A 19,183-nucleotide genomic window follows, 5' to 3' on the forward strand; every position below is an offset into this window, starting at 1 on the left:
ATGCAACACCATCCAATGGAGCATTTTTTCCCCTCATCTGTCCCTTTTATCTAGCAAGGAAAACCTCTCTGAGATTTCTCTCATCTCATTAGTAAGTATTGTTGACACGTATCCATGCATAAACCAATCAATAGCTAGAGTAACAGGACCCTGATGACTGGTTTGCCCATTCATCACTCAGTCCAGGACCTCAGGGTAAGTGAGGGGTATAACCATATTTTCTGAGATCCTGACTGCACATCAGAAGACTATCCAAATGAAGTTAATGCATTTCCAATTAGGAAGAATAATGGCAGAGGTCGTTACAACAAGTGTGATTCCCACAACGGATCAAAGCTTTTATTATAAAAAGTGAGATGAAGTTATAACTGAATGCAGGTAAAGCTTCCTGCTGCTTTGAAAGCAGATACTCAAAAGACAGGTGCTGGTGTAAAAGAAAGTGATTTATTCAGATTCTGGTCACCTGGAAGCTCATCTTAAAGCCCATCTTCCTGGGAAGATGGGAGACTATTGTCTCAAAGCCCATCTCCACATCTCGATAGAGGCAGAGGTTGTTATAAGGGGAGAAGAGAGGAAGCAAAACAAAGAAGTGAAGGAAGGGGACTGAAAAGTTCTCTACATGCAGATGAGCACAATTAATTCTTATAAGGCAAGGGGTGGTCTGGTGTGCACAATCCTAGTTTTAGTCATCCTGTCTTCATATCATCGTGGCTCCACAGTTGAAGGTCAACAAATGTCCCAGAGCTGGGATGCCTTATGGTCAAAGTCTACATTTTGGAGGATTCTTATGCAAACATACTGTTTATCTACAAGTTACATATTAGACAGAGTCAGCGTTTGCAGAAACAATGTCAAAAGAATGATGGGGTGGGTTACAATTCCTCATTGTTACAAAATGACACATTTAGGATTTCATACTTTTTATTTTGTTTCTGTTGTAAGGGGGAAAAATCATCTCCTCTTGCTGGTTGAAGGAGATAGAGGAGAACAGTGAATATGAAGGAGGGAATAAATGGGTTAACTATTATCCCAGGAGAGTAACCCTTTGAAAAAAGTAAAGAACCTCTTTGGTGGTTGCTATTATTGTTGCTGTTGTTCTGCAGTAAGGAACTAGGTCTCTTGATAGTGAGAAGTCAAACTCCACATTCAAGGAGCAGATTGTACTCTCTGTGTTTCCAGGAGTTGTCAGGAAGTTGCAAAACCCTAAAATGAATCCTGGATGATTGGGAAAAAGTACAGAATGGAAGATATCATTAAAGGCTGACTCCTGAGTCTCTTGAGTTAAGTATCTCCAGGATATAATAACCTTAGAGAGAAATGATCCCAGTTCAATCTGTTTTACATTACTTATTTTGATAAAGATTCACCCAAAATTAGAGTCACAGCCTGACATAATTTGTCTAGATATGTCCTAACCTGGTATGTATGAATAGGCCATTTTTTCTCTTACATTATCCTGATTTGGATGATGAATTATATGTTCACCTAATCAAAACAAGGAAAGTATTCATATACCTGGTAACTAAAAACATGACAAATATTCACTATGCTGTCAGTCAAAATGTTAAGGTAGGTCAAACCAAATACCATACTCTAATAAGTGATTAAACAGGAGTCCAAAGTGTCATGCAGTCTGTTCCACTGGGCAATTTAATGCAAACTATCATTACCTTGTTTTTTATGATGATGTCATTTCTGTATGGATTAGACTAAGACACTGACCATCAGTGCCTCTCATCCACCACACCCTTCCTTTTGTCTCTTAGAACAGGATGTACTCCAGCATCTTTTGTATTCTACAATCTTGACAATCCCAAGCTTCTGGTCTATAGTTGTGATCTATGATCATCTGATTTATGTATTGAATAAAATTTCTCTGTTGAGCTTCAGCCTGGATAACCAAAGGCTGCGGTATCTAAATATCCAACTTACTATTGTATATCTCACCTTGGATAGCTTTTATTAAATCATTAATTTGGGTAGTTAAAAGAATTTAATTTCTTGCAATTGTATCACTGAGGTCCTCATTTTCCTGCTACCACCACCTCCTAGAACATGGAAATGGTTGTATGTTTCTCTTTCTTTTGAAGGATCATTCTGGCAACAATTTGGAATTTAGACCATTAGGTTTATCCAATCTAATAGAACCTGTCTTTTTTGAAGTACAAGGGTTCTTTGCCAATGGATGAATAAGGTAAGGGTTACTTAGAAGACTTAAAGAAATGACGTGTTTTGAATAGGGCAGGGAATTGACCTAGGATAAATAAAAGATTTTCAGAGGATGACTGGTACTATCACAAATTTACTGTGACTATAAACTACCTATTTTGCTAGTATGTTTTTCCCTAACAACATCCCAGCTCAGAGTAGAAGGGATCCAGATAGAATCTGAGATAGATTTAAAGTGAGTTGTTTTCAGAATAGATATAAACAAATCAGGAAAGAAAGACATTGAGAGAGTAAGTAGAAAGAGTAATTTAAGTGGTTAATGGTACTGGGCTCCAGAGAATGGGACTTGGTGAAAAGGGGTTAAATGCAACAATATGCAGGGATCAAGGGGCTTAAGTCTTTAGAACAAGTTGGTGGGGATGAGAAAATTGGACTGAGAGGAAACTGTTGTTGGTTATTGGGATGTAGAAATGAAAAAAAAAACTAGAATAGCAATAGTCTAAGAAAATCTGTCTGAAGAGTGGTGGTAGGCATGCACTGCTAATGTTAGTGGGAGTAAAGTTTACTGCTATTTGATGTGCTCTCAAAACTAATATTGTTCTTAACCTTCAGTTTTTACTTGGACAGACTTCAAGATGTGCACTTTTCTGAAGACAGTCCATAGCTGAGTTATCAGATTTTCAAAGGCTCTGTAAGCCCCAAAATGTTAGGACCAAATTAGATTAGATGAATCTAACATTTAATAAAAATATGAATTGACATTTGATAAAAATGTTAATAAATTTTTCACAGTATTTCTACATATATGGGTTATAATTATCTTATTTCTTGCCTGCAACCTACTACCTACTTTAACTTCTCAATTCTCCGTAACACGTTACAACAAGTAGTTTTAAGCAGGGTCCAGAATATATTTGCTTTGCTCTCTTCTCTTCAACAGTCAATTTTACTTATGTAAGAACATGGTGTTAGACTTGATAGAGAAAAATCAGATTCCTTGGAGACATCAAATTTTAATGGGAGATATAATAAATAATAAATTTATTCATGCATGTCATGGTATGGGAGAGAATTCCCCTATTCTACCCTTCTTTAGTTTTCCTGCCTGGACAAATTATAAAATAATAAAATTGACACAAGACTAGATTAACAGGAGAAAAAACAATTTTAGTATGTATGCACAGGAAATTCACAGTATGATGCTCAGAGCATAAAACGAGGCTCAAAGAAGTGATCAAACTAGGCATCTTTTTATACTATTTAGACAAACAATACATTTATGAGAAATTCACAGGACAAAGACTGTTAGTGCTCATTAAGAAGGAATCTAAGCAAGTTTGGGTATTCATTGGTGAGGAATCTAAACAAAGCTTAGGCTTATATAATAAATTAGTACAAGAGTTACACTGCCTGTTTATGCAGTTTTTTTTAGACTCTGGATTTTATAACACTTGTGATAAGGTTGTCTCTCAGTCCTTCAGGAATTGGGAGGTCATTTATCACAGACGTTTATTTTCCTGCATTTAGGGAGACAGAAAAGAGTCAGAAAGCTCTTCTGGCTCTTGATGCTTTTCAGTTTATTTTAGTTCAAAATAATCAATATGCCATTGTAAGGGTAGCCTGAGCATATTTTATCAGAAACTACCCAAATATATCTTATTGAAAGTGGATCTGAATCAAAGATTTTCTTATATCTTCCTTTAATTATTTAAATTAATTTCCCCCAAATAATTCCAATATAAGTCAGATGTTCATAAGAAAATATAATGAAGAAACATAATAGAAATTACCTACTAGGATGTATTCTCTTAATCTGATTCTAAGAACTTTTTTAAAAAATTTTAACAATATGTTCATTGATTTTTTTAAGAGAGAGAAAGGGAGAGAGAGAGAGACATCAATGTGAGAGAAAAACATTGATTGGTTGCCTCCCATTCGCATCCCAACTAGGGATTGAACCCATAACTTAGGTATGTACCCTAACAGGGAATCAAACCTCAACTTTTGGTGTATGGGGTGAGGCTCCAATCAACTGGACCACACCAGCCTGGGCTGATTCTAAAACTTTTAAAGACTTTTCCTTTAAGTTTCAAACTTGATTTTATGTTTTACTAATTCACAGAAATAATATATGAGTATGAAACTCAGATGAGCATAGAGTTACTCAAAAATACCCAAGAGACCTTTTCATTGTCTACCTTTGTGGAAGAAAAATTTAGGGTGAATTTGGATTTTATAAGCTGTTTTATAATGAGAAGGAAATGATTCTCATAAAGAGGGAAGTGATAATTTGTAAGCTGGAAATGAAACATCTAAAAGCTTACTTTTTGTAACAAAAATGTAATCCTAAAATTGACAGTTGATAGATTTTGCAAATACCTCAGTGTATGCAGGAAAATGACAAAATGATAAAGGAGAATGTTGTACAGGAATATTAGCGAAGATTGAAACGTGCTAAAAAAGCCATACTACCGCTGAGAACATCATTAGAGCTATTAACCAACCGGTATGCAATGCCAAACCTACATACTTGTAGTGATTGATTAGGAAGTAACTGAATTTATACTTTGTGCACTATGCCAAAAGAACAGAAATAAAATAAGCTTGCTACAAAGTACCAAGCTCTTTTTTTTTTAAATCAAGGAAGCTTGTATATTTAATGCAAGGAAAAAGTAAAATGTCTTTCAAAAAATGTCAGCAACTTTTATAAGGAAGAAGAAATAAAATAAGAAATTAAGAAATAAACAGGACAGAGGGGAACCAGTGAAAGAGGGGAAAGGAGTACCTTATATATTTTGTTACACACACATATATACACATATATGTATATGAAGTATTTTTTACTAGTTTGATTATTTTACAAGTAAGGAATTGGTGGCAAAGAGCAGACAATTAACTTTTCCGGTGACATACAGGCAGCAAACAGCAGAACAAGAATGCGATGCCAGTCCCACTGCAGCACAGGTGTCTCACCACTTTACGAGGATGGGTCTGATCACTGACCGTGCACCATGGACACTTATTCTAAAAAATACTCTCTCTTGGTCTAAGAAATTTAAGAAAGGAGCATGACTATAAAATGTACATTATTGATAGTTGTTAGATCTTGTTTTAGTATCACATCCTTCCAAAGGATATAGAAAGAATGGTATATTAGTAATACAAATTCATTATAAAAATGTTAACTTCTTACAAGAGGCTAGGAACATAATAAGGCAAGTAGCATGGTTTTTACAAAGAAGCAACAGAAAAACTTAGTTACACTAAATAATCTGACCCCAGGTTCTGAATTCAACATACTCAAATTTCACCTTTACCAATTAAAAGATGTATGAACTTGGATGAGTACCTAGTCTCAATTATCTCATCTGTTAAATGGGAAAAATAAATGAATCTGTTTAACATGGTTATTTTGAAAACTGCAGGAGTTAATGTTGAATGCTTAGCAAAACACCTGACAAATAGTAAGCAATTCAAATAGCCATCACAATTAAAAACAAACAAAAAAAATAAGTGATCTTTTTCATCATAGTCAAACATGGATCTGTAAATAATGAGAGATTTATTTATGAAGCAAAAAATATGATTAAAATATTTATCTTTCATCATTACAATTAAGAGTCATATAGGTATAATGAAACAGCCAAATGGGAAAGAGATGCAGACTGTTAAAAAAAAATACTGTATGTGCAAAACACATAAAAATCAGTTTACTCTCTTAGACTTGAGAATTATTTGTACCAAGAATTTTTGTACTGAGACATTTTAATTTAGTATTTACCTTTTAATTTAATACATATCTCAATTCACAATATAGGTAAGGATCTTGCCAAATTATTCTACAAATTTTTCTACAATATATACTTTAATAAACAGTATTTCCCCTAAGATTTATCTTTTTGCTTAATAGGCTTATGTTAAGAATATTTCAATCTGTACATGTTGAGAAAAAGTGACAGTGAGTAAATCAATTTAACAGCATGTTTTTATTTTGCTCTAAACACTTGTCTTTGAGTTCTGCTAAAATGAAATACTTAAAATTTTATCAAATACTAGCTTGAAAGAACTTTGTACAAAAATGCCCTGTAGGAAAGGCCCTCTAGCATATATTTTAATATATTTGCTTCAGGCTTTGTGCCTTTTAGTTCTATCAGGGAAACATCTCACATTTCACAGAGAAGCCAGTACATAAAATACTGTTTATAATATAATAATTTATTCTCAATAATAAGCTCAGCCTAATCTCTGTTGTGTCCAAAGCCATTCACAAACTCTATATTTTTACTTTCTTAAAACACAGACTGCTTCAGTTGAATTTGGAACTAATATCAGTTTATGTTTGGTTCTAAATTTTAGACTCAACCTTTTTGATTGTGGTTTGAAGTTTCAGCAAATAATGTGAATCTATGCATAACAGAGAATTCTAAAACATTATGTTATGACCATGTTTCTTAAACACGATTTTGCCCCATAAAATTATTTAGTAGTTATACAGATACACCTCTAAATTTCTCTTGACTAAATAGAATAGTGCAAGTATCACAGTGACAAAGTTGATAAAATTTTATTCAGCAGTTAATCTTTTTTCATGTTGTATAAGCAAAATACCAAGGTATTTATTGTTATATTATTTACAAAAATGTTCAAATACTGCCTAGTTGATATTTACAGTATATGCACATGTTTAATGCATTCAAAAGTGTAGCTCACAACTAATCTGTGTTTTCCTACTTCCTAGTTTTAGGGTAGAACAAGATAAATATTAGGGTTATGCACAATGTTAGTTAATAAAAAATTCTGAGACTTTTGTTCAGTTTAGAATGAAATGTTATGAAAGGCACATTGATGCTTTATAAGGTAAAATTACCAACCCATGACACTATGAATAACACAATTGAAATTTATGATTTTTATTTACCTTTTAGTTCATGAATTTAATTGATACAATCAAATTTTGAGCAAAATGTCTATTTTTTTAAAGATTTTATTTATTTTTATTTTAGAGAGGGAAGGGGGAGAGAGAGAGAGAGAGAGACATCAATGTGTGGTTGCTGGGGGCCGTGGCCTGCAACCGAGGCATGTGCCCTGACTGGGAATCGAACCTGTGATGCCTGGTTTGCAGCCCGCGCTCAATCCACTGAGCTACACCAGCCAGGGCAAGATGTCTATTTTTAAATAAAAACTACCCCTGATTATTAGGAAGTAAGAGAATCATATAAACATAACAATGTATAAAGATATAATAATAAGGCACTGTCAACATTTTTTAAAAAATGATGTCTAAATAATCTTTTGTTGTATTCCTTATTATCTGTCTTCTTTTCATAATACATATTCAATGTTGGCATCCTTCACGTGAACTTAGGTTCCACTAATGAACATGTCCTCACCATGGTATGAAGATACTGATATGTATCTTCTTTTATTATTTTTATAGACTAGGATTTTAAATGGGTTAGTCCTTTCAAAAGCAATAATGCAAAATAGCAGTCAAGACAACAGAAAACGCCTGCTAGTAAGAAAAAAAATGAGCAAATCATTCTTATTGTGGGCTAAATTGATATGCTATAGGCAAGCCAGGAGGCTTTGTTTCTCTTTTATTTTATGACAGATCTACCTCTTTTATTTTTTCTTGCTCCATTTCCTCACAGCAGGCCCACTGAAGGACTCACCTTCAGTCTGTGTCCTGCTGAGTTCCAGAACAGAATAGGCAATGTAGTGGAAGAAGGCAGTTTATGAACTTCAAACATCTGCCTTTCTACACCTGAAGTACAATTTTCCTCAGCCTTGGACTCTGTATCCACAAGGTCAAGGGCCCTGCCTTTCTGGCCCACAAATATTGCTTCCACAAAAAATACATTATTCTTAAAAATAAATCACATAACACAGAAAAATATAAATATCACTTCTAATCCTACAGCACAGAAAAGCCTTGTTAATGTTTTAGTATATATTCTTATATCTTTATACTACAAACACATGCACACGCAGCCATACCATACATACATCCAAATATATTGCTTTAGGTTGGATTCTCCTATAAGCAGACCCTGAATAAAATCGAAGAGGAAATAGCTTTTTGGGGGGTGAAACCAGGTGTGCCCGTGGAGAAGGAGCACGCAGATAGGCACAAAGCCCACTGTGGAGAATTAATGTGTAAGTTATCCCTTTGGGAGACAAAGGCTCAATCCTCCTGGGAACATCAGGACAAATGTAGTGAACAGACATGAACTTGTTCCATTCAATGAGTTGGGAACCGGGATCACTTATTCACAAACTCCCACACATTGTTGGCTGCAGGTTCTACCCTCAAGTATTGTAAACAAATACTCTGGCACTTCAGGCTCATTGTGCATTTTCCTGAGGCTAGACAAAGCCCTCAGGCTCTTGGAGAAATCAGTGGGACAGTGTTGAGGGGATGGTGGGCAGGAAACACCCCCTATACCTATAGGGTAATCCAAGTGTTTCTTACACTGCTTATTTATTTTATAATCTAATTCAATAGTTTTCATGTTAGTGCAGCTTTATCTTTTAAACCTAATTTTAACACCCTTTTATCCATATAACAGCTTTATTAGATGATATTGCTATACTATTTATTTCCTATTTCCTATGTAGGACATTTACATTTCCCATAAACTTGTTACTTTAATTATTAATGCACCAACTTTTCTATTACCTGTTTGGAAAAAAACTTTCAAAGTAGAATAGTGGAATTAGAGTTTGCACATATAAGTTTTGATTAATGCTTCCTGATTATGCATCCTAAATTTCATACTCCCATCAATAGAACAATTAAATGCCTGCTTTCCCACATCTTTCCCATTGCTGTGTTTTATCAACTTTTCTAAGCTTTGTCTGTGTTTTTCTTTCAGATCCCTACTATTCATATATCAAAGGGCCAATCGCTCATTTATTCCTTTACCACATTATACACCAAAACATTAGGTTTGCCTTCTGTATGAACCCTGAAGAAATACTGGTGCCTTCATTGAACGGATTCTTGTAAATTTCAAGAACTTAATTCTGAAAGTCAATACATTCATCTATAATTTGAAAAAAGTTACTGTCATGTTTTCTCTGATGGGACTTCTCCAAGTCAAACACTAGTGATCATGACAGTTGGTCTCCCCTGCAGAACCCACAAGTACCTTCAAAACTTCTAATGCAAGGTGTCCAGGCTTGCCCATGTTGCTGAACTCACTCGATGAATAAAGGTTAGATCCCATCCTCAAGTAAATGATCCCCAAAACATACTTCTTATTTTAAGTCTTATGCTTTTTAAACAAGGATACCTTTTTTAATTGTAAAAATTTAAGACTCAGTGCAGAATCTGTTTTCTTAGTCACTGATCAAAATATTGCTTTAAGATTTTACTCATAAGCATGTGGCAGACCAATTTCTAATTTGCTAGTATGTGGGGGGCCACTCTGCGTGGCACAGGCCCAGCTCCCACTGGGAGATGCACTGGACTCACGCCCACATGTTACAGAACAAACAAGGGGGGCCTGGGATGATATACTATTATTGAAAAAAAGCCCCCAGGTCCATCATGTCCGCTGCCAGAGGAAAGATGTCTCTCAATGCCAGAGATTCGTGAAAAGGAAAGGAAATGTTTATTTAATGCTATACAGGCTTAAAGTAGTGACCTAATGTCTTTACCAAAATCCCAAAGTCCCTTAAAACACTCACAAACAGACACAGTCCTTCCTTCCTTCCCCCTTTGCCCAGTCCAGAGTACCGTATCTCAGGAAAGGAAATAGAAGTCCATGGCTCAGGCAGTCCTCTGGTTCTTCCCAGTTAGTACTCCATCTCGACTGGGAGACCTCCCTGGGTTCCCGGCACCCTCAGCTGAGTCACCGGGATCTCTGCTAAAACCAGGCGGTGGTTCCCCCTTCTAAAGCTGCAGGGGTCCCCACTCTGGCAAAGGCACGTGGTCCTCTCTTCCCGGACCACAGGAGTCCCCGCTCTGCCAGAGCCGCGTGGTTCTCTCCCTCAGGTCTGCGGGAGTCTTCTCTCTGCTAAAGCTGTGTGGTTCTCCCTCCTCAATGGCTGCCGAGTCTGGGTTTAAATCCCCGCGCCAATCTTCCTCTGCAGCCCCATTTCTGACTCCTCCTACACTCTGCCTCACATGCCAGAACTCATACCCTTCCAGCTTTACCGGACTGCCATCATGAGTCTGGGCAGGTGTGGCCCCATGTCATGGAGCCAATCATCTCCAAGCTCCCACGCAGGCGCTGTAACTCGGGGGACCTGCCCCCCAGTTATACCTTGGTGGGGTAGTTACTTCCATTCCCCTGGCTCAGAGCCTGGCCATAGCTATTTAACATATCTAAGTGACCAGCCAAAGGCTATAGATATGTTAAATGACCACACCAGAGGTTAGATACAAGGCTGTTGCTATGCAAAACAGCTCTCAATGGCCCTGCTCCATTTGTCCCTTCCCCCAACCCACACCTGGGTGGGGGGCGGGTGAAGACATCCTAAAATCTCCTAGACACCTTGAGTTCTGGACCCCATTTTAAATGCCCATTTGGGGTCCCCCCTCTTGGCTGCACCCTGTAACACAGAGACAGGTTTTCCTGTGGGGAATCAGGCCTGCAATGTACCTAGGCCACTGTGAGACTTGCTTTTTGCTAAAACTCCCTCACCCTGAATTGAGGACATTTAGTGCAAAGCAACTTCCTAAAAACCATGCTAAACCTTCCAAGGATGAGTGTAACTGGTCCAGCTACTTTTGCCTTTTCATTTGCAAATATCCCTCTTCTGTGATGTGATTAGCAGCATTGGCTCCTTTGTTTTCTGTAAAAGGTTACCACCTAAAGGGAGCCTGTGCATAGTTAATGAGGACCTTCTCAAAATGTGCCCAGTAAGACAATAAAACCTCACTGGAGCAAGGGCCAAGGCTTTTGCTCCCCTTGAGAAAAAAGCCATGCAGTCCTTTTTCCTCTGCCGGATTCAGTAATCCATGTGAATGTCTCATTTCATTCATAATGACATGGATCCCAAGAGCCAGGGCCCGCATCACTAGTGTAATATTTCACTGTGGTGTCTGTAAATAGCATCCAAACAAGTTATCCCTGAAAAAATTTAAACTAACACACTCTTAAGCTTTAAGAACATTCAGATATTTTAAAGAGAATCTGCTTTCTTAGCATTTCTGAGAAGAAAGTCTCTGACTTAAGGAAAAATCTTGAAACTCTGTGTTTAGCTAGGGATATATTAGAAGGATTATGATGTGCATCCTGGAAACTACCTTATTAATTTGAGTTGAAAAATCCAGAATATCCCAACACTGAGGGCATTTTATGTCAAAATATTTGATTACTGTTCATTTAAAAAGTCACAGATTATATTAAACTGTTGTGACATGTGGTATCACTAAAACTGGTTAGGTGTCCTTAGAAAAAAATTGGGTTCTACCTATGGCTCTTTGCCTCTTGTAGCTGGGTTAGATACATAGCTAGCATTGATCTGAGCTAGCATTGATCTGGGCTTAAAGCATTGATCTGAGTTAACTCAGAGTTTAAAACTTTTTCAATCCAGCAAGGTAATGTACCATTATATACATAGATACATATAAATACATAGATATATGTATATATATCTATATATTGATACAGATAGATACGCATATAGAGATCCAGCTACATATAGCTTTTAAAGAGAATCTATTTTGTATCATTTCGAGGTACGAAGTCCCTGAATTAAGGAGAAAAATTGTAACATTATATTTACCTGGGATATGTTTTATTAACCTTTATGTGACCACTCAAAATAGATGACTTTCCTATCTTTTCAATTTTTTATCTTTTCAGTTCTCTAGGTTCAGTATCTGAAGCCTAACCAGTACAAGTTAAAATTTTAAATTGACTTCCTTTTCTTCTGAGTAAGAACCTTTTGAAGCCATTCCCACTAAAAAACAGCCAAATGACAATAAATACTGTTCACTCCAGGGTGGCAAGTGCTTGATTTTATCAGTAATAGATAACTATCACCACTAAGAAAAAGTCTCACTCTTCCAGATAGAGGAGTCTGAATAACCTGCAGAGACCTTTCCTGACCCTGCTATTGATTCTAAGTGAAAAGGAAACTTTTTCAAATGTCACTTCACCTGTTGTTCCATCTTTCTTTAATAGGGATGACCTAACAGCTGTCTACTGTGTTCAGGAAGTACCAGGTTCTTCCTCCTACCCAGTACGTCCATTGGAAGAAAATATTTTTTTCTTGAAATTTTGCTTGTGATTATCTGAGCTTGGTTGAAAGAAAAGATAAACTGGATGCATGTCAACCTATGTATGAAAGATTTTTCCTTTATTAAATATACTGATTTTATTCCCTTTGTAAAACAGGTCAGAAATTGTGTTTTAAAAAAAAAAGGTATCACGGATAAGAAATAGTCAGTATTGGTAATACAACATGGCTAGAATATGTTTTATTTTTTTTCTTGTTGTTCAAATACAGTAGCCTCCATTTTCCAGCCACCACTTTATCCTACACCCCCCAACCCCCACCTCCCACCCTCACTCTTTCTCCCTTTTGGCTTTGTCCATGCATCCTTTATACAAGTTCCTTAACTCTTCCCCTTCTTTCCCCTGTTATCACCCTGACCCCACCCCTCTGGTTACTATTAGTTTGTTCTTTACTTCAATGTCTCTGGTTCTATTTTGCTTGCTTGTTTGTTTTGTTGATTAGGTTCCACTTATAGGTATGGCAATTGGTATTTGTCCTTTACCGCCTGGCTTATTTCATTTAGCATAGTGCTCTCCAGTTCCATCCTACTGTCATGAAGGGTTGTACCTACTTCTTTCTTTCTGCTGTGTAGTATTCCGAGGAAAACTGTAGTAAATGTACCACAGTTTTTTGACCCACTCATCTAGTGATGGGCACTCAGGCTGTTTCCAGCATTTGGCTATCGTAAATAGTGCCTCTATGAACATAGGGGTGCATAAGTTCTTTTGAATTGCTGTTTTGGGATTCACAGGCTATATTCCAGCAGTGGAATTGCTGGGCCAAAAGGCAGTTCCACTTTTAATTTTTTGAGGAAATCCCATACTGTTTTCCATAATAGCTGCACCAGTCTGCATTCCCACCAACAGTGCACTAGGGTTCCCTTTTTTCCACATCCTCACCAGCACTTGTTTGATTTATTATTGACAGCCATTCTGACAGGTGTGAGGTGAAATCTCATTGTGGTTTTAATTTATATCTCTCTGATGGCTAGTGATGTTAACCAGTTTTTCATATGTCTATGGGCCACAGTTCTTAAATAATTCTCACTTGTATGGATTCTCTTTTACTCTCTACTGTGTCTTATTTTGACTGCTTTCTTATAATATACCTTAGAACCTGCCTGCAGGTTTTACCCAGAATCTTAACTTTGATAATGTTTTTGTTTTCTTTTGTCACCTGCCTGTTGCAAGTCATATGTTCCACTCCTATTTCCCAAATGCCAGTCAGTAAAACTCATCTCACTAGCAGAGGTAAATATATTTTTTTCCTGATCTGATTTTAAGCCTACTGATGTACTTCTTAGTTGCACAGCACTAAGTCTAGGGGAAGCACAGTTTGCCACCCCAAATTATGCCTTTTTGCGATATCAGTTATTTAAGTTGGCTATTTTTAAGAAACAAAAGACTCAAGGATGATGTTTGATTTTCCCCCTAACTGCCTAACTTAAGGTAGACAGAGGTCCCACCCCAGGAAGGGAGAGGTCATTGTAGATAACTAGAATATGAACCAGCATCCCATTGTTAAAGATGGCCCAGCAAACATTCATTTACCAAAACTTGCTTTTCCATCTCCATGTGAATTGTCTTCTTGCTCTTTGAAATCCAAAACCATAACACCCCACCCCCACACTTCATCTTAACACAAAATGACATGTAGGCCTTAACTGCTAGACTTTTCATCTGGTCCTATTCTTAGGGAAACTCCCATATGTACACATGTAATAATTTGGTCATTTTTTCTTATTAATCTGTCTCATGTGGATTTAGTTATTAGACAAGCCAGAAGAACTTAGAAGAGTAGAAAAAATATTTTTCCTCCCCAAATTCCTTTCAGCTAATCTGAGCAACATGAGCCTAAATAACATGTAGGAAATCTTGTTAAGTCTCAAACTAAACATAACTCGCTCCTTCCACACCCAATCAGGGCACACAAAATATATTTAGTAGTTATGTTACAGAACACACAACAAGGGGGGCCTGGGACAATATACTATTATTGAAAGAAGGCCCCGGGTCCGTTATGTCCACCGCCAGAGGAAAGATGTCTCTCAATGCCAGAGATTCGTGAAAAGGAAAGGAAATGTTTATTTAATGCTATACTAAAAGTAGTGACCTAATGTCTTCACCAAAATCCCAAAGTCCCTTAAAGCACCCACAAACAGACAAAGTCCTTCCTTCCTTCCCCCTTTGCCCAGTCCAGAGTACCGTATCTCAGGAAAGGAAATAGAAGTCCGTGGTTCAGGTAGTCCTCTGGTTCTTCCCAGTTAGTATTCGATCTTGACTGGGAGACCTCCCTGGGTTCCCGGCACCCTCAGCTGAGTTGCCGGGATCTCTGCTAAAACCAGGTGGTGGTTCCCCCTTCTAAAGCTGTGGGGGTGGGGTCCCACTCTGTCAAGGCCGCGTGGTTCTCCCTTTCTCAGAGCTGCGGGAGTCTTCACTCTGCTAAAGCTGTGTGGCTCTCTCTTCAATGGCCGTGATCCTGTCTCTCAGGGCTGCAGGAGTCTCCACTCCGTCAAGCCCGCGTGGTTCTCCTTCTCCTAAAGCAGCATGGTTCTCTTCCTCTCAGGGCTGTGCATGGCTCTCCTCCTCAAAGCAGCATGGTTCTCCTCCTAAAGCAGCATGGTTCTCCTCTCCTCTCAATGGCCGCCAAGTCTGGGTTTTAAATCCTCGAGGCCAATCTTCCTCTGCAGCCTCATTTCTGACTCTCCCACACTCGGCTTCACATGCCAGAACTTGTGTCCTTCCAGCTTTACTGGGCTGCCATCATGAGTCTGGGCAGGTGTGGCCCCAAGTCCTGGAGCCAATCCTCTCTGAGCTCCCATGCAGGCGCTGTAACTCAGGGGACCCGGCCCCCAGTTACATCTGGGTGGGGAAGTTACTTCCATTCCCCTGGCTTAGAGCTGATCACAGCTATTTAACGTATCTAAGCGACCAGCCAAAGGCTATAGATATGTTAAATGACCAAGCCAGAGGTTAGCTGCAAGGCTGTTGCTATGCAAAACAGCTCTCAATGGCCCTGCTCCATTTGTCCCTTCCCCCAACCCACACCCTGGGGTGGGGGATGGAGGCATCCCAAAATCTCCTGGACACCTTAAGTTCTGGACCGCATTTCAAATGCCCATTTGGGGCCCCCCCTCTTGGCTGCACCCTGTAACAGTTATTAATAATAATTAAAATCATCAGTTATTAATAACACACCAATGTTACCAAATAACAAATAATAATAATTTTGTGTAACATTTATCCAATCAAGTCCTCCTCAGAAAGACTTGAGCTAAACTTAAGGCCAACTCTCTTGAAGGCATAAATATGCTAGGCAGGACCAAGGGAAACAAGTAGAAGTAGTTTATAATCCTTGATCCAGAGGTGATATGCTGAAATTATATGCATATATATGTGTATATGTGCATATTATATATAAATAATATAATATATATTATATGTCATATATATATTAGCATGGGCTGTCAAAGAAAGAAATATTTAGCTAGCTAAGGTAGTTTCAGAAACTATAGGAAAGACTCATAAAGGCATATATATACTCTCTATAAGAGAGCAAATAAACTACAGTAAAAGCTGATTTGCTTTTCTTCCTGTTAGAGCCAGGCCTTGTTAAATTTCTCCAAACTGAGGTTTCAGAATCTAAATAAATAGAGCAAGTGTATGTATGTACCTGAATGATTGTCCATTATTACATATGCTGAAAAATCTCATTTTTGTGGCTCACTAATGACCGATATCAAGACTTTTATCTAGGCACTTCTATTGTAAATGATGATCTCATACATTCCAGCAGAAGGTAGAGGTACTGGAAAGGGTAGGGAAAGAAAACACAAAGAGAGGCTCTAGAAATACAGAAGATTAACAAGCTAGTTTCCTGTCCAATGCCACTCAGAAGTGTCATTTTGGATAAGCAACAGAGGACTACATATGGATTCATGGTGGGAAACTCATAAGACATTTTTCATCATCTAAACTCAAGGAACTATGTAGCAGATACTGGCCAGCAGTATCCATCTCCTCTGCGGATGCTCGTCGAAACACGAGAAAAACATACACAGAGACAACCAGGTCCCGTGGGGAAATAGGGACAGAATGGCCACCCTCTCTAGTGGAGAGCACACCATCTCCATTGCCAAGCAGATTTTTATTGAGAATCCAAACTTAGTTTGTGGATTCACAGTCTGGCAGAAAAGATCAAAAGAAGTAGATGACTTACAAAGGTGCAGACAGAACCCTCTCTGTGATTCTGGGCAAAGCTTGGGGTTTTATCTAGCAGCTCAAAGGGCTAGTTTTGGTTTTCTGTCTGTGCCTTCAAATTCTAATCTAATGCCCTGGCTGGTGTAGCTCAGTGGATTGAGCACAGGCTGTGAACCAAAGCATCGCGGGTTCGATTCCCAGTCAGGGCACATGCCTGGGTTGCAGGCCACGGCCCCCAGCAACCGCACATTGATGTTTCTCTCTCTCTCTCTTTCTCCCTCCCTTCCCTCTCTAAAAATAAATAAAATAAAATCTTTTTAAAAAATTCTAATCTAATAATCCTCCAGCAAACAGATCTCACAGGATCTTGCATATTCTATGTTCCAGGCCTGATTAGCCCAGGGGTCCACTGTTTCTGGTCTGGGCTGCACCGCCCCTGCTATTCCCGCAAGGCTGAGTCGACAGAGGAGAAAAAGGCAGCCAGGAGACTTGGATTACTCACTTCTAAGAACAAGGACTCAGGATCTGACAAAGCCAAGGGTGCAGGGGTTGGTGTCCATCACCCCTTCATTTCCACAGCTCCAAGTCTCTTCCCAGAAGCTTCCACATGATCATGCCTGTCTTAGGCAATTCCCTCTGTGGGAAATCTTATCCATCACTGGCTAACTGATCAAGCTTAGGAGGCCAGGCACAAAACAGGCAGCATTCATGCCAGGGAAATAAATGTTGTCTCCTTAGTGGCTCCTGGTCTGGAGGTTTCTCACTCAGCCTAAGTCACAGGGGGCTACAGCTTCCTGAGACCAGGCAGGGTGGTCCTCAACATCACTATTACTTCCATTCACTTTTATAGGTCTAATTGTGCATGCTCTATGGTCCTAGCTATACTGTAATTACTGTACTGTGTTTTCAGTTTTTAGTTATCTTTTTCTGTGCACAAATCTCAACTCCCAAATAAGATTTCTCCACATCTATTTTCATTATGCTCTCCTACACATCTGGCATAGAGGCACAGAGTAAAATAGAATTGAGAATTTGACACTCAATAGATCTTTGCTTATTTAGTGACAGGATCAGTTTAATTCTACACAAAAAAACTTACTGATTTTAATTTCATATAGTCAACTAAATAAAAAATGTATTTACAAATACAGATGTTATGAAGATAATTCTGTTGTGAAATTATCTACTGCATTAATTTAGTAGCATTGACCCTCCACTCTTTCAAAAAACATAAAAGCTATTCTGCCTGTTGGATAACTAAATTAGGCAAAAAGCATGCATTTTACAAGCGAAGTTTCACCTTAGTTGAAACTGTAATTAAAACTGGAGACTTTGTTTAAGAAATAGAGAAGCAATACATTCAGAACACTGAGATTTAACACTTTTAGGACTGACATATCCATGCAGCTATGCTCTTGAGATAGTGTCTGACTCACTGTGCCACTGTTACAACTAGGAGAGACAGTGTGAGCACTGATGTGCCAGATAGTGAAATCCTTGATGTAAGCCATTTTCTAGGAAGATGAAACTATTAACCAACACAGAGTAAAGATGAGTTGGAATCATAACTAAAAATTAATATGCCATAATTTTATGTCCGTATAATTTTAACTCTAAAATATAGATGCTGTTCATCAGAAGGAGACAGTTAACTATTTTATAAGAATTTAATTATGTCAATTGATTATATCAGTGGTAGAAATAATATGTACAAGATCAAATGCTGTAACATTTAGCACTTCAAGAACCATATCTACTAATAGTGTTTTGTAAAAAGCATCATGAAATGTTTGGTTGGATTATTTTTTAAATTAGTAAGAGCTACATTAGTAAATTAATAACAGTTGTTTAAGAGTAGTATTGTGCACTAACTAGTCATTATTAATTTATTTCCTTAACATTTCATACTTCTCTATAATAGCATGCTTAGATTTATTTCCACACAAATTTTATTATTTTAAAAGCACTCAAAAAACCCCAGAAACATTTATTTCTAGGAAGAATTGAACCTGAATAAAATATGCATCATACAGAGTTCTTCAAAATACTATTTGTTTCTTTAGTTAAATATATATATTTGTATTAAATATATGAAGGCCAAAAGAAGAGGCAAGGTATCTAGTCCAGCTCCTACTGTGATATGCTATTAATGAAGACTCTCTGTACATCTTTTAAATTGCTTCAACCTCTGTAAACAATTGTTAGAACTACTCCAATATATATTATGATACTATATATTCTACTATTTGGTTTAGATCATTTGAAAAAAAATTGAGGGCATACATGTATGCATAAAATTAGTCCAAATATGCCAATCAGTGCGGATACATATGTGAGAAATATGTTCCCCATTCTATAAATTGTCTTTTATTACTATCATGAAGATATTATATGAATTTTTTTAATTCATGAATTTCAGTGTATCTAGTTTTTCCTTTATCATTTGTGCTTTATGGTATTGTATAAAAGAAACACTGAAGTTTACACCTATGTTTTCTTGTTAGTGTCTTACATTTTTAGTTCATATACTTAGGTCTATAATCCATTCTGAATTAATTATTTTGTAGTCTGAAGTTGGGCTC

This window comes from Phyllostomus discolor, chromosome 1, assembly GCF_004126475.2.
Source record: "Phyllostomus discolor isolate MPI-MPIP mPhyDis1 chromosome 1, mPhyDis1.pri.v3, whole genome shotgun sequence".
Taxonomy (NCBI): Eukaryota; Metazoa; Chordata; class Mammalia; order Chiroptera; family Phyllostomidae; genus Phyllostomus; species Phyllostomus discolor.